This window comes from Micrasema longulum, unplaced genomic scaffold (assembly GCF_059751315.1).
Source record: "Micrasema longulum isolate JH-2025_06_02 unplaced genomic scaffold, ASM5975131v1 h1tg001642l, whole genome shotgun sequence".
NCBI classification, from domain to species: domain Eukaryota; kingdom Metazoa; phylum Arthropoda; class Insecta; order Trichoptera; family Brachycentridae; genus Micrasema; species Micrasema longulum.
Genome location: NW_028278821.1, coordinates 341,589 through 360,710, shown reverse-complemented (window position 1 = coordinate 360,710; position 19,122 = coordinate 341,589). Strand labels below are relative to the sequence as shown.

The 19,122-nt window shown below is 32.2% G+C and overlaps 1 protein-coding gene across 8 annotated transcripts in view; it reads left to right on the top strand.

The window, feature by feature from the left end:
- Prosap (SH3 and multiple ankyrin repeat domains prosap) overlaps window positions 1-19,122 on the top strand; it is a 270,868-nt gene that overhangs the window by 171,212 nt on the left and 80,534 nt on the right. Inside the window, exon 1 of one of the 8 annotated variants that reach the window (XM_088237066.1) lies at window positions 9,523-9,663. The exons of the other annotated variants lie outside the window; for them this stretch is intronic. The gene's annotated coding sequence lies outside the window, so the exon portion shown is untranslated. Of the gene's footprint in view, window positions 1-9,522; window positions 9,664-19,122 lie in introns of those variants that run through there. 8 annotated transcript variants of the gene reach the window in all.

Sequence of the window (19,122 nt, the reverse complement as noted above, 5' to 3'; positions counted from 1 at the left end):
CAGCTCATATGGAGCTAGCGGTCTAGATGGACGCTGGCACAGCTTGCTTGTTGAATGCTGTTTGTTGGGAGCCTTTAACTAGTTAGATGTTCGGTTGGTACTAATGATATATCGTTTTTTTCGACACTCACACCTACAATTATTGGTACGTGGAGTACTAGGAAATGGGAAGGTCGGGTAGGTAGAAATACATTTAGTTGATAGTAGGTCCGAAAAATGAGATAAGTAATTATTTTTTGGAATGAGTTTGTTTTCATTGTGTTCAAAATAATAATAATACATATTATTTTTTTGAAAATAATATCCGACATATGTCCTGCGACTAGCAATTGCGTAGGGCATTCTGTCGGTTCAATTTTAAGACACTTTCCAACAAATCCGGTGTTATTTCCAAAACAGTGAGTGTTATATTGGTTTCAAACTTCCAATGCCAAAAGTTGATGGTTTGTTTCCATAGACCACAGACTTAACGTAGCCCCATAGGAAATAATCCAATGGCGTCAAATAACAGGATCATGGGGGTCAATTAACAGGATCCTTTCTGGAAATTATTTTGTTGTCAAACTTGTCACTCGGTAAATTCATGGTTTCACGAAGAGCCCCATACGTTTGGTGAACTAAAAACTGATTTTTAAGTAAATTTCCACAATTTGCAAACATTTTTGAGTGCAAGGCATTTGATTATTAAGTATTGTTACAGAACACAAAAAAAAAACTGTCATCGATAGTTTGTCAAATACTGTTTTACCAACCGAAAATTCTACCACTATAGAAAAAACACCCGTCAGATACAAAAAAAAAAAAAAATCTCGTAAAAAAAAAACTGTAATAAAAACCAGATGGCTTTGCAATATGTTCAAGTACTTAAATTTTATTGGGTATGTTTTCTATTACTGTATTTTATTTCTATAATTTATGTCATCTATTTTTCTTTATTTAATCCACTTATGTTGCTGGCCATGTAATAAGATTCTTTTGAGGACCTTGAGTTGTCATTGTATCTGGAATGTTCCAAGAAAATATCATTTTTTGGTCTTTGATGTCAGCGTCAAGTTTTCTACGTATGTATTTCATCGTACCGGCATGCGATGATTTCTTTTATTTATGGGATAATCACTAGATGATCATCATCTTCCACCTCTTGTGTCATGTTCACATCGTCATCAACTGTCCCGACCTCATGGATAGTATACCACAATAATTATATGACCTGAGGAGACGCGATTTTTTAAAAATAATTGATATGACTGCGCGTGTTAAAAATTATACCACCTTGTTAGATAATGTCGATTTGGACATTGATATTTTTCACATTACTCGGAGAGTTTTTCGACGAAGGGCTCTTTTTTAACTTTAAACATTAAAATATACATTATATATTATATCGCACACCCAATTTAAGGCTACCACAAATTAAAAAAGGTCGTTTCGAGATAATTTGACTTTACATTTTAATTAATACCTGTAAAAATTGATAATTTGAAATGAATTATACATTGGGCTGAATAGCCTAGAACACAATACTGTCGCTACAAACTCCAAAAGAGCATTTGTTCAAAAATTGAAGTTAAGAATTTTTAAAAATTGTATGAAGGTTACTTATTTTTTTTATAAAATTCAGAACACATGTGATTTATTACTCAAAGATTGAAACGCCATTGATTGTACAGAAAAACTACAAACAAAACAACTGCATGCATAACTCAATACATAAAAAATTTCACGAGTACCCTTTTGCTTTTGTAGCGACGATATCATTAGTCTAACGTTTTACATTTGGACAAAAGAAACTGCAAATTATTCCTAAGTCATAATAATATGTATTAAAACACACATAAATTATTTATAATAATCTACACTATATTACGAAGACTTTAACATAATTATAAACAGTTCACATTCATTGCTATATCGTGCAAAATGTTTATTATACAAGGTCTCTTCTGTCATTGTTCCAGCTTGTCCTGTCCTACACATTGTAATTTGGCTTACATCATATCTGCTTTAATATTTGCCTTTTTTATTGCGTCACCATCTGCTGGAGAGTGCAATATGTACTTACCAATGTATTTATCCATATATACCTTTAATATAATTTAGTATACATAACTGTAAACGGTTAGGTACTCCTTAATTACTAAGTACAACCTGAAGCAATACTTAATATGTTGCGGTGATACTTCGTGCAAACATTACCGCAAATCTTTTTGATTAAACAACCTTATTGCATTCTATTGAATTTTGTATTGTGTATTGCTTAAGTCCACTAAATAAACATAAATGCTTCTAATTTATTTATTAATTTACTGGCTCATTTAATCCATTCTTCTTCGCGGGTCAAAATCTGTGCGATTGATTTGCTTCACGCATGGTCAGTCTCCACCTGTCTCTGTGCTCCGCTTGTCTCTTCATCTCGGCGTACCCGCTACAACGCATATCGGAGATAATCTGGTCCATGTAGCTTAAACACGGTCATCCTATCTAATTTGTGCCTTCGCGCATGCCCTCCGCAATCGTAAGAAGCAGGGCCTGGGTGTCTTATGTTATGGCCTATCCATTTGGCTATATTGAGCAAGCATTTAGACTCCCCAGCCCTGTTTAATACCTCGGTGCTCCCAACATGTTCCGACCGACGAATCCCCAACATGCGCCTGTAGCACCACATCTCGAACGCCTCCATCCGCCCCTTTCTGTCTGTCCGATAGTCCACGTTTCGCTACCATGCAATAGTATACTCCAGACCAGAGTTTTAATGAAGTTTTTTCTTGTTATTAAGCTTATATTATTAGACTTTAAAATCTTAAATTTCTTATTGAATGTTATTTTTGCTTGTTCTATCCGACTGACTATTTCTGATTTTAATCGACCATCCTGAGTAATTTTGCTGCCCAAATAAACAAATGAGTTCATTAAGGTAAAATAAAATAAATGTTTTCTTTTAAATACCAGTACGATCAAAATAAAATACATAAAAAAATATATAGCTAGGGGAAAAAAAACAACTACCTCGAGACAAAATCTGTTCTACTTTTTTTTCTTTTCTTTATTATTAATAAAACATATAATACAAAAATGACATATTATACTCCCAAGAGTTATTAGAAACTCATTTGGGACCGTACATAAGAAAACACATTTTTTATTTTCTAATTTCGCATAACTACTTTTTTTATTTCAGTAAAATGGCTGAATGATGCAGAGCCAATAAAATTAATTAATAAACTATTTCTTTTAAAGGTAGTAGGAATAATTTTTGAACCTCAAAGGGTAACACGGAAGTCCACTTAGCTGTTTTGAAGTTTAAAATGCAGAAATTATCGAAATAAGCTGTTTTATTCGTGAATAAAACACCCAAGTCCACTTTCGTCATGTAAATGCTTTTTTTAATTTCAAATAAAAATCCGAAGTCCACTTTGTTTTAGTGCAAAAAACATCAGTGGTCCCAGATACGCTATTTTGATATATATATTATTATTATCAAAATAATCATCATTTTACATTAAAAGGTTTTTATATATTGAAATTATCTCATTTGGTTCAAAAGTTATCATGTTTTGGAAATCACACAATCACAAAATCTTGTTTCCTGAACATTTAGTTCAATGTGCCTCCCGTGGTTTATCTTTTGATACAGAAAAAAAAAGATAACGTGTTACAGCGGCGATTCCTTTAAGAAAACAAGAAATTGAGATAAAATAAAAGACAGGAAGAAGGAGAAGAAGAGTTTATTTTTTTATTAAATATTTAAATCATCTTCTTCGATGGCACTACAGCCCAGATCGAGCCTTGGCCTCCTTTAACTTATGCCTCTAACTCCGCCTGTCCTCATTAGCCATTTTCCAATTTGCAACTTGTAGAAGCTGTGCTGCATCTTTTTTACTTCATCTTGCCACCTCAGTTTATGTCTTCCAATCCTTCTTTTACCCCCTGGATGTCCAGTCATGACTCTCATAGTTACTCGCACATAAGGCATTCTTTGTACGTGTCCAGCCCATCTCAAACCGAGCAGTTTTAAGTGCTTTGAGATACTAGGGGCTTCATATATGTTGTACAATTCGGCATTTTGCCTAATGCGCCACTCTTCTCCATCTTTCACGGTACCACAGTCTTGGCGAAGAACTCTCCTTTCAAATATATCCAACATCTCAGCTGACCTTACTGTCAGGGTCAGCGCCTCGCATCCATACGCCAATACAGTCCTTATTTAAATAGTAAAAAAACGTTTTAATTTAAAATAAATTTTTCTTCCTCTCTCTTCTCTCTTCTCTCTTTAAGAAAACAAGAATTTGAAAATAGTTTTAGCAAAAAAAGACGCGTGACCGGAAATTTTCTTTCTAAATTACTTCTACTTTCACGTTGTTTCTCGAAAATTACGCGCTTAACTTTTTTTCGTGACTAATCAAGACTTGAGGCTGATGTAGAAAATAACACATTACATTTTATTTCGACACAAGTCATCAAATTGACCTACCGCGGAGCAGCTAATGAATTAAAATTTTGCTTTTTAAATTTGTAACGACTGAAATATTTTTTGTTCAATCAACAGTATTTTAAGTAGTCAAAATGTGACTGGATTTATTTATTACTTTATTCAAAATTATACTGGTTTACAGATTCATAACTTGTTAAGGCTCTTTGGGCTGTGTCTGTGTTTAGCCACAAGAATAAATACGTAGTAAAATAAATTAAGTTAAATAGTTATTATTTTTATAATCAAATTTCATATTAAAATATCGCGTCTGAGACTACTGATGTTTACTGCATTTAAACAAAGTTGATTACAGATTTTTATTTCAACTGCATTTTAATGACGAAAGACTTCGGTGTTTTATTCACATATGAAAAAGCTCATTGCGACAATTTCTGCATTTTTAACTTCGAAACGCCAAAAAGTAAACTCCCATATTTTATCCTCTAAGGTACAGATTTATTATATTATCATGTACTTAATAGTATACATTTATAGAAAGTTGATTTGACTGTCTAACTAGTGTTATTTACCCCGTTCTAAAACAGTCAAAACATAATAACAGTAATAAAAAATAAAAAAAACAGTATTTTTAGAAAACGATAATAAAACATTGATAACATGAATTGTTTGCTTCACATACATAAAGACAAAATAAATAGTAGTGTTTCTACATCACAAAACGTAAGTACGCGACCTAGAACAAGTGGTAACATCTTAATTCCCAAATTAAAAACAACTACAGCATATTATCACTATACTTACATAGAAATATTTTTCTCAAATGAAATGAACAAAGAAAATTAAAAATGCAGTCAAGAATACAACATATTTAAGAAAGAAGTGAATAGTTTTTTTTTTGTGTAGCACTGATTAAAAACACCGTCTTTTTTTTTTGGTGTAATTTATATGTTATCCTATAAATATTGATAATTAAATATAAAATAAACAAACTATTGTAAGACGTCACTTCCCATTATGTACACTAGAATTGTTTTTTCTTTTACGTAATGGGAAACGTTAATGTAAATATATGTATTAAATTAATATAAAAATGGTATTTAGTAGTAATATTGTATACCTACCTATATTTGTTTTCTGTTTTTTTTTTTTTTTTAAGTGAAAATATGGTAAAAAAAACATAGTAAAATACAAATTAAAAAACGTTATGCAAAACGAAGTAAAAGACGTAGTAAAATCTGAATACAATAGATAAATACAATATTTTTACTTTGTCCAAACGTTTGTAGACAAAAGACTTGATTTCACACCCTAGGGTGTTAAAAACAACAGAGATAGATAACATTTTATATAAGAAAATATAGACGTCTTGGCATTAACACGGCATCTATGACCTGTCATTGGCTGATTTCGTTGCGCACTTTACACCCTGTGTAACAGTTGCAATTTAGACTATGTTTGGCATCCACATTTCTTTTATTGTTTTTTTTTTTATTTATAGACAATTAAACTAGCCCAAATTAAAAAAAAAAAAATTTTTCATCGTTTTATCAGCGCTATGATATTTTAAAGTTTTGTTAATTTGAAATTACTCCGCACGTGACGTCACAAGTTCTCGTCGAAGAGTTCTGCTGATTGGTGAGTTGGCTTCCTGGAAACCAGAAATCTATCACTCCACTATCATTGGTTTATTCGGATAAACTTTGCATGTTGGTTTAATTAGTGTCATGACGAAGAGACGGGTACATTTCGAAACCGGTAGACATAGTAAAGTCGGCAAGTGGTTATAGACAAACATACATTCAATACGTACATTTTATAAAAAAATACATGAAAGAGTCTCATGTCAAAGTAGTAGGAGAATTCTGCTCCGGAAAACCCCTTCGGATACATGGAACAGATCAATATCCAGAGCGATGTTGTTCAGCATAGCGGTAGCCCTTCCAACAGGCATAACCATCGGCATGTTGGTCCTGTATATCGGAATATGAAACAATCTATGCTGACGCTGTCTTACGTAATTATCAAGAACATACAAACCAATTCTCATCATAATTTCAGAATTATCGACCATACCGCGAAACAATCTATAAAAATGTGTAGTCAAATACACATTCCTTCTAGTCTCTAAACTGTTGTAGCCAAGCATACCCTGGAGAAACTCGGTCGGGTAGAGCCGAGGATAATACCCGCACTCTCTCATGTAGAGATATCTCAGAAACTTATTTAAGATTTTCTTTATCATAAGAGAGTACTTCAGTTCACGTGGCCCCCAAATCATCAAGCCACTCTCGAGTCTACTTCGCACTAAAGAGTTGTAAAGAGTTCTCAGTACGCGGGTATTTTCAAAAACCCCGGCAGTACGCATAACGAATTCTAACATCTTCAATGCATTACCACTGATTGTCTCTATCTGTTCATGAAATGTCAGGGTGCTCACAAATCTAACGCCTAGATCCTTTACATTTGATGTTCGGATCAGATTCTGGTCTTTCATTTTGTAGCGAAAAAATTGAGTTTTTTGGGCCCTAGTGAAGGACGTGGCCGAACACTTGGAAACATTAAACCTAAGTTTTCATTGATAAATCTCTTAGCATACTGTCTTGGTCTGTTGTTGCAATCTTTGTCCAGGTGCCTTATCGTTTATCGGTTTGTTTATTTTCCTCTCGCTCCATAATTTGTAACATAATCTAGGAGCCACTGAAGTGATAAACACATTATGTTTACAACTCCTTAATCAAACGTGCTTCATATGTCGCGCATACTTGATTCCCAACAATAATGTCTTATCTGATTTATCTACGAAGCCCTTCAAGTAAATCAAGTAGCGGATAGGCTGGCGCATGGTAAAAAAGTTCTTATTGGGTGTAGAGGCTTTGGTCTATACGCATAGTGTAGTTTTTACACGTTGGTAATCTGAACTGTTTTGTTTATCATTCATGTTGTGCATTATAGCTTATCGTATAATACGTCGTTGAACAAAATTGCTATTTTTTATTTGATTTTATTAGCACGCTACATTTATAAACTTAGCACATAAACGGATATTGCTTTATCAAAGTTCATATTTCTCAGTGGACGATTATCAATTCCTTAAAAAATTTCAAAACTTTTCAGGAGTATTTTTAGAAGTTCGGAGTCATTCATTGGTTCTATTCGATCATATATATGATGTTGAGATGACAAGTAGGTAGAATAATAATAATAATAATAATGTTTGGATAATTTATATAGCGCCATTTTTGTGAAAATCACCTCAAGGGCGCTGTACAATAAATAAATATCCCAACGCGTCTTGCAGTTACAGAGCGCATGGACGGTTGGGATTCTAGTTCCTCGTCTCCAATTATGATATATTACAATTATGATATATATGAGCTAGATAACAGAACGTCTTGCAGCTACAGAGCGTATGGACAAAAAGAAATCTAGCCCTTATTTACATTTTTAAATATTTTATTTGACAATGAAGTTTAGAGTTTAAGTGATATTTCAAAAACGAAATAAAAAGCAAAAGAACATACCGAGGTAGATACAGAAGTTAAGTATACCGTCTCGATATGTTCAGATGAAGAAAGCTTTCATAATTGAGGCCCAGGGTACGTATTTTATTTTATTTATTTATTTTGATAACCAACAGCTATAATGATATCATATTTATATAACAAAACAAATAACAAATAAGCCAATTACAGGTTTTCACAAGTAGCATCACAGTAAGTTAAAAAAGATTCTCGAACATAAAATGAATAGTAATTAAATGTAAATTTAAAAGAAAAGAAAAAAATACTACGAGTTATTTTGAAAGCAAACGCCGCACGTTATTAAGATTATTTTCAAATAAATCTATGTTAAATGATTTATTTAGTACATTAAAATTATTAAAAGTTCGCCATAAATATGAATTTTGCCTATAATTAGATGAAACAAGAGGTATGTGAAGAAGAGGGTTATTTCTTAAAACTTTGGAAGGAACATTGATAGAAAGTTTGCAAAGTAGTTCAGGACAGTCAATTGAACCAGAGGCAATTTTAAGTAAATAAATTATATCCGCTATTTCACGACGTTTTTGCAGAGGCAGTAGGTGATGTTTTTTACATATATGAATATACTGGTCAGATTTAAACTCAAGTTTCAACCGGAAACACATGAACTTTACGATTTTTTTTTGAATATTTTCAATGCGTGATATCTGCACATTGTACATAGGATTCCATATTTGTGATGCATATTCTAAGTTGCTTCGCACTAATGTACAGTAAAGGATTTTAAGTGTCTTTGCCATAGTGAACGACGTATTCTGATGGGAAGTTAAAATGTATCTTCAATTTTATCTACAAAGTAAAATTAAGTTATCTGTTCGAAAAATAGAATATGCTTTCATTTTTTTTTCTAAACATGTTCAGTTTCCGGTTACCGACGAAGATACTTTGTCTTTTCATACAAATATACACACTTTCGTAAATAATAAATTATCGATATTAGTTTATACCGTCTCAGTATATACCGATGAAGATAGCCGTTCATAATCGCAGCCGAGATATACAAAACTTTGAAAAATCATTGCGCTGATAATACGATACATAATTATTATTTTTGAAATTTGGCGTAGTTTAGTAGTCTATTAACAAATAAAAAATATATGTTAAAACCACTTAACTTTCTCATTATTGAAATTATTGAGTTCAAATTTTCAAGTTGTTGAGATGCTATTGTGTAAATTAATAATAAAAGAATCATAATATGCTAATGCTAATTTATGCCGTGCTAAGTTGTGGGTTATCATTTGTTTATCGTATATTATAGGTATTAAGTACCTTCGTAATATTTCATTATTTTTGTCGTACAGTGTCGGTAGTGTATGCCGCCCGATCGCACCTGCGCGGATCCGTTTACTCCCCGCCGTCCTCCTCCCCGCACATTGACAGTTTGTCATTTAACTCTGGCCGCGTGGAATTTCGAACGTGCCGCTAAAACCGCGTATTATTTTGCCATGTCCCGCCAACGGTAAATCGGAAATTCCCAAATTTTAAATAATATATTCATCTCGCTGTGACAAATATTCGAATTCACGTGTGGTGCGGTGCGCTCTAGCAAATTCTAAATTCCGATATATGGAATAAATTAGTGATGTGCCTGTTTTGTTTTCGAAAATCAATACTTTGATTTTATAATGGTGTGATTTTAAATCAGATGTGCTTTCATTATTTCACATGTTTCCCCTGCGTAAATATGTAAGTATGCATTCTGTTTTCTTGGCAATAATAATAACATAATTTAAATATAACTAAACCAATAACTCCCGCCCAACATGGATTTGTTTCAAATAAATCGACACTAACTAATTTATTACTATATCAAAATATTATATCTGATGCACTATCCAAAAAGATTGTAGTAAATGGAGATAGTTTGAAACAGGTCGAAGAATTTGTATATCTGGGTAGTATGTTTACTAGAGATGGAAATATGGACAAGGATATTGAAAGGAGGGTTAGTGCCGGTAACAGAGTTAATGGTGCCTTAAAGTCTGTCGTAGCAAATAAGTGTCTATCGCAAGAGGCTAAATTAGCAGTTCATAATGGAGTTCTGGTACCAACCCTAATGTATGGAAGCGAAGCATGGAGTTGGAAAAAAAGGGACGAAAGTAGACTGAATGCTGTTGAAATGCGATCCCTCAGGCGAATGTGCGGAAAAACAATGTATGATAGGTGCCCTAATGTCGAAATTAGAGCAGAATGCAAGGCTGAGTTAAGCATTATCGACAAAATTAAGAAAGGTCTTTTGCGATGGTTCGGTCATGTGGAGCGAATGAATGATGAAAGAACGGCTAAAAAGATTTATGATGCGAATGTGTCTGGTTGTAGAAGTCGAGGAAGGCCGAGAAAGACATGGCATGATCAAGTACAACAAATTCTTGAAAGTGGTCATGTGAAAAGTCGGAATAATCGACGTGCGTGCATGAGAAGATGTATGAGTGTGAAGGAAGCAAAGGAAGTGTGCCAGGACAGAGTGTTGTGGCGTTCTATCCTCTCTGCCTACCCCTCCGGGGAAATGGCGTGATGGTTAGTTAGTTAGTTACTATCCAAAAAAACCCAAATCGATTCTATTTACACAGATTTTAGCAAGGCTTTCGACAAAGTAAACCATGAAATTTTAATTAACAAATTAGAACGATCTGGAATTAAAGGTAATTTACTAAATTGGTTTAAAACATATTTGTTCGATAGAAACCTGTCAGTGAAAATAAATGATATATTATCATATAAATTTAAATCAGTTAGTGGAGTACCTCAAGGCTCGCATCTTGGTCCAGTGTTGTTTTTAATATTTATAAATTATGTAATTGATATATTTGATAATGTACTTGTACTCATATTTGCAGATGATCTGAAAATATTCAAAGAGATAAAAAACATTAACGATTGTAACATTTTGTCCCATAATTTATCCAAATTAAACATCTGGTGCCAACAAAATAAATTACAACTCAATTTAAGCAAATGTCAAGCTATGAGATTCTATAAAATAAAATATCCGATTCTATTTAATTACATGTTAAATCAAATTAAAATTACTGATGTTTCTACCGTGAGCGATCTGGGTGTTTTGTTCGATTCAAAATTATTATTTAAAGAGCACATTATTAAAATATCTAACAAAGCTGTAAAATTATTAGGATTTGTACTTAGAACATCTAGTTAGAAGCCAACTAGATTATAATTCTCCAATATGGTCACCTTATCAAATCACTTTCTCAGATTCTATTGAGAGAATTCAGAATAAATTTCTTAGATATACTAATTTTAAGATGGGTTTTTCTACTAATAAATTAAATTATAACAAAATTTTAGACTCTTAAATTAACTAAATTGCAAGAACGAAGAACATCGACCGATCTTACGATGTTATATAAAATAATAAAACCAATGTTTTGATACCCCCGATCTACTGAAATTGATTTCATTCTATGTACCACCTAGATTAAGCAGAACATCATTTTATTGTCAAAATTCTCGAACGGTAGCTCAATATAACTCACCTATTGTTAGATTACAGAATACCGGGAATGAATATACATCACATTTTGATATATTTAGTTTATCTCTGCCTAACTTAAAAAATAAAGTGACCAACATATTTTTATCAAAAAGAGCAAATTATCTTCAGAAGATTGGGTTGGAATAGTTATAATTTGATTGATTAATGTATTTTGTTATTGTAAAATTTCTTTTTAATATATATGTATTTCAAGTAATTAATAATGTGTACAGTACGAGTATATTAATATTTCATACTCGATTTTTTTTTAATGTTTTTATTTTTAAGCACCTTTAAACCACATATATGTAAATGGCAGAAATGCCGTATATAAATAAATAAATATAAAAAAAAATTAACGTTACCGAACGTAAATCCTCTTATTTAAAAAATAAATAAATATTATTTTACACTATTGGTTTTCAACGGTTTGTGTATTATTTTTTTACGCATACTATCACAATGTGGAAACACAATAATTATTGATGATCCGTTTGATCGATATACGATAAACAGTGTTCATAAATAATTCGTTTTTTTTTTACGCCACAGTTGTTAAAATCTATTAATGACATCCGAGACATACCCGCATAAATATTTATTTAAGATATCATCATCATCACCCCCCCTTTTTTTTTTTTTTTTACTATATTGGACCCCTGTATTTAGTAGCCTTACGCGTCATGTACAAGGCTAAGGTACTCTGAAAAAATCGTTTTTGTTTGTCTTGGAAATGGGATGTTCGATCATTGATTGATTTTTGTTTATTACCTTTATGAGTCCAATCACCATTGTTGCAAAGTCCAAGATCAATGGCGCGTGATAACTACTTTTAACGACAGTGTGGATATCTGTTAAGGATATCCCACCTTTTTTGCTTTCTGCTTCAAGATTATGGCGTTGTAAACTGAAAAATAGGCACTGAAATAACAGATGTTCGATACAGATAGTGTTTTTCTGGGTTATTTTATATTAGATGTTCTGTTATGTTATGTTATGTTATGTTATATTAGATGTTCGATACTCTATGAAGAAATATCATATGGACAATAGTCATCATTTCTTAATTTAAACCTAAATAGGTAACTTCTCATAGCTCCGTGTCCGGTAAAAATTTGGGTCGTTTCGAAAGTACTTTGGTGATGACGACGGAAGTTTGCTGCATCAGCCAGCGTTGGGAAAAACATTTTAGTGATTTTACCTGCAGAAGAAGCGCGGTAATGATCCTCCCAACGCTGCTGCGTACTTTGTTTTATACAGCGTTTAGCAAAGCTAAGGGGAAATTCTGAGAAAAAAGGTACCGTTCTTTTACAAATTGCGGCTCTTGCTCGTTCATCTGCTCTCTCATTTTCTGCGATACCAGCATGTCCTCTTATCCAGCATATTTGAATAAGCATCCCTCTGATTTTGAGATGCCTAATTTTACTCTGAATATCTCCAGCATCCTCTTATTCGACGCTGACGGTGTATAGGGTACTGTAATGTTTGATCAAAAGCAGCGTATTTTGAGCACACATTATATGAAGGTAAGGTGGTCAGTCTTACGCTTCAGGTGCCAGCGCAGTGACCACATAAAAATAGCTTAATATCACCTCTAAAAATATGATATTTTATGTCAACCTTTTTTAGGAATCGACCTCGAGCATGGCACCATAAGAGAAACATGCAATGCAAATTAGAGAAATTACTAAATGTTTTTGAAACATATTTGTATCAATATTCCCTACAGAGATGAGGTAGAATTTTTTCAAATTCAGGATTATGGATATTCGAGCGTTTACAGGGCTTATGACCTGTCATTGGCTGGGTTAAGTGGCCACTTTACGTTTTACAACATTCCCCATTCCGCTTATTAGCGAATATCGACACAAGTAACATTTTTTTGATTTTGATTTTTGTTTTTGAAACACTTTACATGACGGTATATTTGTACATTATTTTAATTTACGAAGATCAATGTCAAATAGGTCGTCCCGTAATGATGTCACGGATCAGGGGTATCTATAAACCCTGCTCAACCCCAATTTGATTGTCATTTTACTAATGGTGAGTTATTTACAACTCGTTTAAAATGGCCCCGAAAATTTAAATATCTAGGTAGAATGTAAATATTTATTTATTTAAATAAAATAATATATCTATGTAATATTTCCTAATTACTGTATATACTAATTACTGTGTCCTTAGTTCTTAAAAGGCGAAATAATAAAATCTAGAGTGCTAAATATTGTTTCTTTGATATTTTTTCACGCATGCCCGGCCTTCGGTTACAATGGTTGATTTACCAATGGTTGACGATATACTGAACTTCAATTTTCCTATGCCATTTTTAAAAATTAAATCTTATAAGATCTTTTTGCATTTGTCCTTTTGCTAGATAAGCGTTTTTCCAAAGGGTGAAATTAATATTAGATGCAGTGCAATTGTAGTACAATTGTGTAAAATTATTTTTTAATTAATTTTTAAGCAAACCTATTATGTAGATACTATCTTTCCTCACTAGGTATGGTAAATACCTGTTCCGAGATAGGCAACATTTTTTTAAAAATTTATATAATACAGCAAATTTAGTCCTAGTAATGTGTAGAAATGATTTGACTATAGAGATCTTGTATTAGATAAAATAATATTTAAAAATATGAAACTCTTACAAAAATTATCGAACTAAAAAAAAACCGTCAAAGTGTATGAAACTGAATAAAATATGTATAAAAAGTCCAGTAAGGTAAAAACTGGTAGTAAAATGATAGATTCCAGTGATATATTAGACAAAAAAAAATTAATCACACACAAACTCTTAATTGCTGCTCTAACTCCTTCCCATTTTTAAAAGGCACTCTTAAGTATATTTTTTTATTTGATTTGCATAAAATATCTTGTGGGAGCATATTGTATACACGAGGTTCCATAAAAACTGAATGCTTTTGGTCAAAAGATGTTATTACCGGTGGAATGTTTATTTTACCTTGCTTTTAGTATGAGTGATGATGAATTATGTTGTGTATTTACATATGTCTACCAAAAGAGTCTTCATATATTTATATTTTTAATGTAAACATTAAACATATATATATTAAAAAACTTTTATCACTTTCAAATCGTTGGGTTTTTGTAACTAATGCAGCCCCAAAAGATGATACCTACGCCTGTCTCGCAACAAATACAGCATTTTCCAATAATTGAATCTTAGTGTTTTTATTAACATAGATCCAATTAAACTTTTTTTAATTGAATGAAGTATTAGCATTTTGTAAAACGTTGATACTAAGTTTACTACATACCGACAAAATTAAATTCACACAAATGATGGTACTATTCTGCTGACAAGCCGGTTTCGCGGTTTAGTGGGTTTCATTATTTTCCTTTTATATTTTCTGTTCATGTTTACCTTAAATTTGCAAACCCGGCAAAATTCATATTTCTTTATTTTGAGCAAATTACAAAAAACTGATACAATAATAGCTTCAACTTATTTTTTATATTTCAATTTTACATTATTACCAGTTAAAACTTTATACGTAACGAGTAATTAAATAATCATGATTTTGTCAAGAAACAACAGTGAAATAATTCTAAATTTGTGGCAATAGAGAGGGAAAACATTTTTGAGAAGGGAATATGGAAGTCTAGCCATTTACAATTTATATAATATTCACCATTCTGCCTATGTTTAAAAATCAACATTTCCTCAACTCTTCCATCTGTTGACTTTTGTGGAGTGAAAGAGCTGAAACCTTTATCACGTGGGTGAGATTTATCCGGCTAAACCAATTCACCTACTAGGCAACGCCTGAAAACAATTTTTCATTTTTTATACTTCTTTTATCAAATAGTTCATTTAACAATGTTTTGAGTATGTACAAATTTTTGCAGACTGGCTTAATTTCTTCCCATAGGAGTTATTTATGTTTTCCCTAATTATGTTTTCCCTCCCTGTTGCAACAAATTTAGATCTTAATATCTCATAAGGGACCAAAATGGACACCAAGTCGTTGGAACAAAAGGCATAATAGTACTGCACACGTGTGTTTCCAGAAATTATCTAGCAGCCAGCGGGCCACATGGCGACGGTATCTACCTACTGTCTACAAAAGCTTCTCTTTGGACATCTATCTCCCTTTGTTAACCATGGAGTTGAAACAGTGTTTGATTTATTTAGTTTTTTATTGCTTACTTCTTGGCATGAAAACTTGACCAATTTACTAGTATGCTCTATTTTTTATAAATTTATTGATATTGTTTTAACTTTGCTGGAATTCCACTCATCCATGCGCTTTGTAGCTGCACGATGATTGGTTATCTAGCTTTCATATATCAAATTTAAAATACCTAAATTTTGTGAATGGTGTCTAGAATTCCAATCGTCTATGCGCTTAGTAGCTGCAAGACGTGTTGTAATCTTACTCCTTTTTACTATTCATATAATTTTTTTTTAAATATCTTTAATACACTAAATTTATTTGTCAATTTTTAAAATTTGTAAATGGGAGCTAAATTTCTAACTGTCTATGCGCTCTGTAGCTGCAATACGTCCTGTAATCTAGCTCCTATCTGTTATAATTTTTGATTGATCGTAATTGAAAACGAGGAACTATAATCCCAACCGTCCATGCGCTGTAGCTGCTAGACGTACTGGGATATTATTTATTAATTGTACAGCGCCCTTGAGGTGATTTTCACAAAAATGGCACTGTATAAATTATCCAACTATATATATATAAGGGTGGAAATCCAGCCAGTCTGCGAACATTGTGAAATAATTCATTTAAATTTAGAGATTTCCAGCTTTGCAATACTCAAGTAGAGGTTGCCATGTTTGCAACAAACCCATTAATTTGAATGTCAGACTCTAACAAATAAAGTCGTATTTTGAACTGAATATGTTAAAACTATTGTAAACAATTGTATCTGAATAAGTTTCAATTCGTATTTAACTTTTTTGATTTTTTGAGTTTTACAGAGTTTGCAAGTAATACCCTCAAATATTACATTTTCTAATTTGATGAACTATCGGTACTTAATTACAAATAGATAAAAGGTATTTATTATTTTTAATCATAAATTTATAATCTATTATGAAACATCAATAACTCCTTTTGTTTTTGATAAAAATACACGCTTTGTGGATTAGCGATATTTTCATATATTTTATTGGCACCATTTTTAACATGGACACGTCAAATAGCTTATTTTTTAAAATGAAGAATGATTTTCTAATCTTAATTTTAAACATTGAACTGCCGGCATTTTTCGTATTATTATTTTTTTAAAACAATATCCGTATTGTTTTTTTAAAACTTAATGTAATTAAAAGCAAATCCATGTTCGTGTTATCAAAATATCATAAAAGTATCATCTCATTTCAAGTGCTATGTGAAAATAAGTACTTTAAAAATACATAACTTTTATCAATATGTCTCGTATTTTTTGGTGATTTAAATCAAACTCGACATGGTCCTCGGCACTACGCACGACGCACGACAAACAATAAAATGTCCTAATTGTTTGCAACAGAGAGGGAAAACATTTTTGAGAAGGGAATATGGAAGTCTAGACATTTACAGAGCTTTTGACCTGTCATTGGCTAGTGGCCATTTTACACATATCTGTTGACTTTTTTGAAGTAAAAGAGCTGAAACCTAAGTCAACATTGAGGGGAGATCCTTAAGCCCACCATCCACCCGCAGCTGTTATAGAGTCCTGGGGGACTCTCTGTCAGCTGCGCATAGAGGAAAGTTATTATAAATATTCCTAAGGAATACCAACTTTATGCAGATTAAGGAGAGGGGAGGAGGACGTATGGACAGAGGCCAACACGTCATCCCCACCCCTCAGGATCTCCTCAATGCCTCTGTTTTTTTTATTAAAAAAATATTTTCACAAACAATTTACATAAATAAACGTATCCAAATATACAAATACAAACCTTAGTCAACTGATGCAAAAGTTGAGGAAATGTGGATGTTTGAACATGGGCAGAATGGTGAATGTTACACATTGTTTAAAGTGGCCACTTAAAGGTGTTATGTAACATGCATTCAATCCACGATTTACTACTACCTTTAAGATAACTTTAAAATTCTTGAAAAGGGTGTGTTATTTTAATTTTTAAATCATATCCATAGAATCAAAAACAGAGGTATGGACTTAGTGCCATTTTTATAATAAAAATAATTTTAAAAAATAGCAGAGTTATTTTGAAACATTAACATACGTATAAATAAATAAATTAAAATTTACGTATAAAATAAACGTATCCAAATATACAAAAACCAACCTTAGTCAACTGATGCAAAAGTTGAGGAAATGTGGATGTTTGAACATGGGCAGAATGGTGAATGTTACACATTGTGTAAAGTGGCCACTTAAACCAGCCAATGACAGGTCATAAGCCCTGTAAATGCATAAACTTCGATGTTCTCTTTTCAAAAATGTTTTCCATCTCTGTTGCAATAAATTTATATCTAATTCTCCCTACGGAGGAAATGCAGCCTGTCTTTAAACATTTGAACATACTCAAAACATTGTTGAATAAAATTATACTTAAAATGCCTACTGCCGACTGCCACGCGGTACAAACTGCTTGTCCAAACAAATATTGATTACGATCATTTATTATGTACACTAAATATGTCAACTCTTTGTAAAAGAAGAATTATAAATGATTTATATAAAAATAGCAAATGGCGTATTGGACGTCCCGGAATTAACTAGTGTTATCAGCTTAAAAGTACCTGTTCGAAATACTCGGCAGCTAACGTTATTTTTCGAATCTCCACTCTCTTTGATTCACCAATACCTAGACTACACCGGCTAGGTAACGAGTATGGTGAAGTTGATATATTTCGTCTGTCTTTATATAAATATAGGTTAAGTATTCAAAAGGTTATAAATTAATTTGTATAAAATTTCTTAATATTGTTCTTTATTTACTTTTTTTTTTCTCATGTATCTCTATAATAATGTAAAAACTTATATGTATGTATATGTATGTGTGTATGTTTTCATATGTAAATTTATTAAATATTTTTCTATGTACCCTATGTTGGTACATTTCCTGATTTTTACTTATTATTGTATCTTTTAGCTTTTCCTATGTTATCTTTAATTTCAACCATATTTACATACTAATGTTTTACTGCTGCACTTGAATGTAATTTCTAATATATGTAAAAGCCCGTAGGGCGTGAAAATTAATATAAATAAAAAAAACGCAGTAGTTAATTTTTTCTACACTCCACATACTTTATCTTGAAGATGGCTCCTGCAACGGTAGCCGATACGTCGAGTCAGAACAAACGCAAAATATTAAATCTATCATAATACTTTTCAGTCTCGACAATTAGCTATGCGGTTTTCGAGCTCTCCTTTTTCCGTACAGTATTATTTATATCGATCTTGTTTTTCCTTTTTGTAGTCGTGTGCAGACACACAATGTACTCCAACTGTAATTCCCTCCACAGACTATTGCAGCCGTTTACACTCAGTGGAGCAAAGTTGAATTGTTTTCTCGGCCGTATTTACTACACAGACTTGTAAGTGATATCCGCAGATCACGACTCTCGTCCGTGACATTGACTGTGGCGACAGCATCTGTGTCACAATGAAAATAATTGCAAGGTGTTATGTAACATGCATTCAATCCACGATTT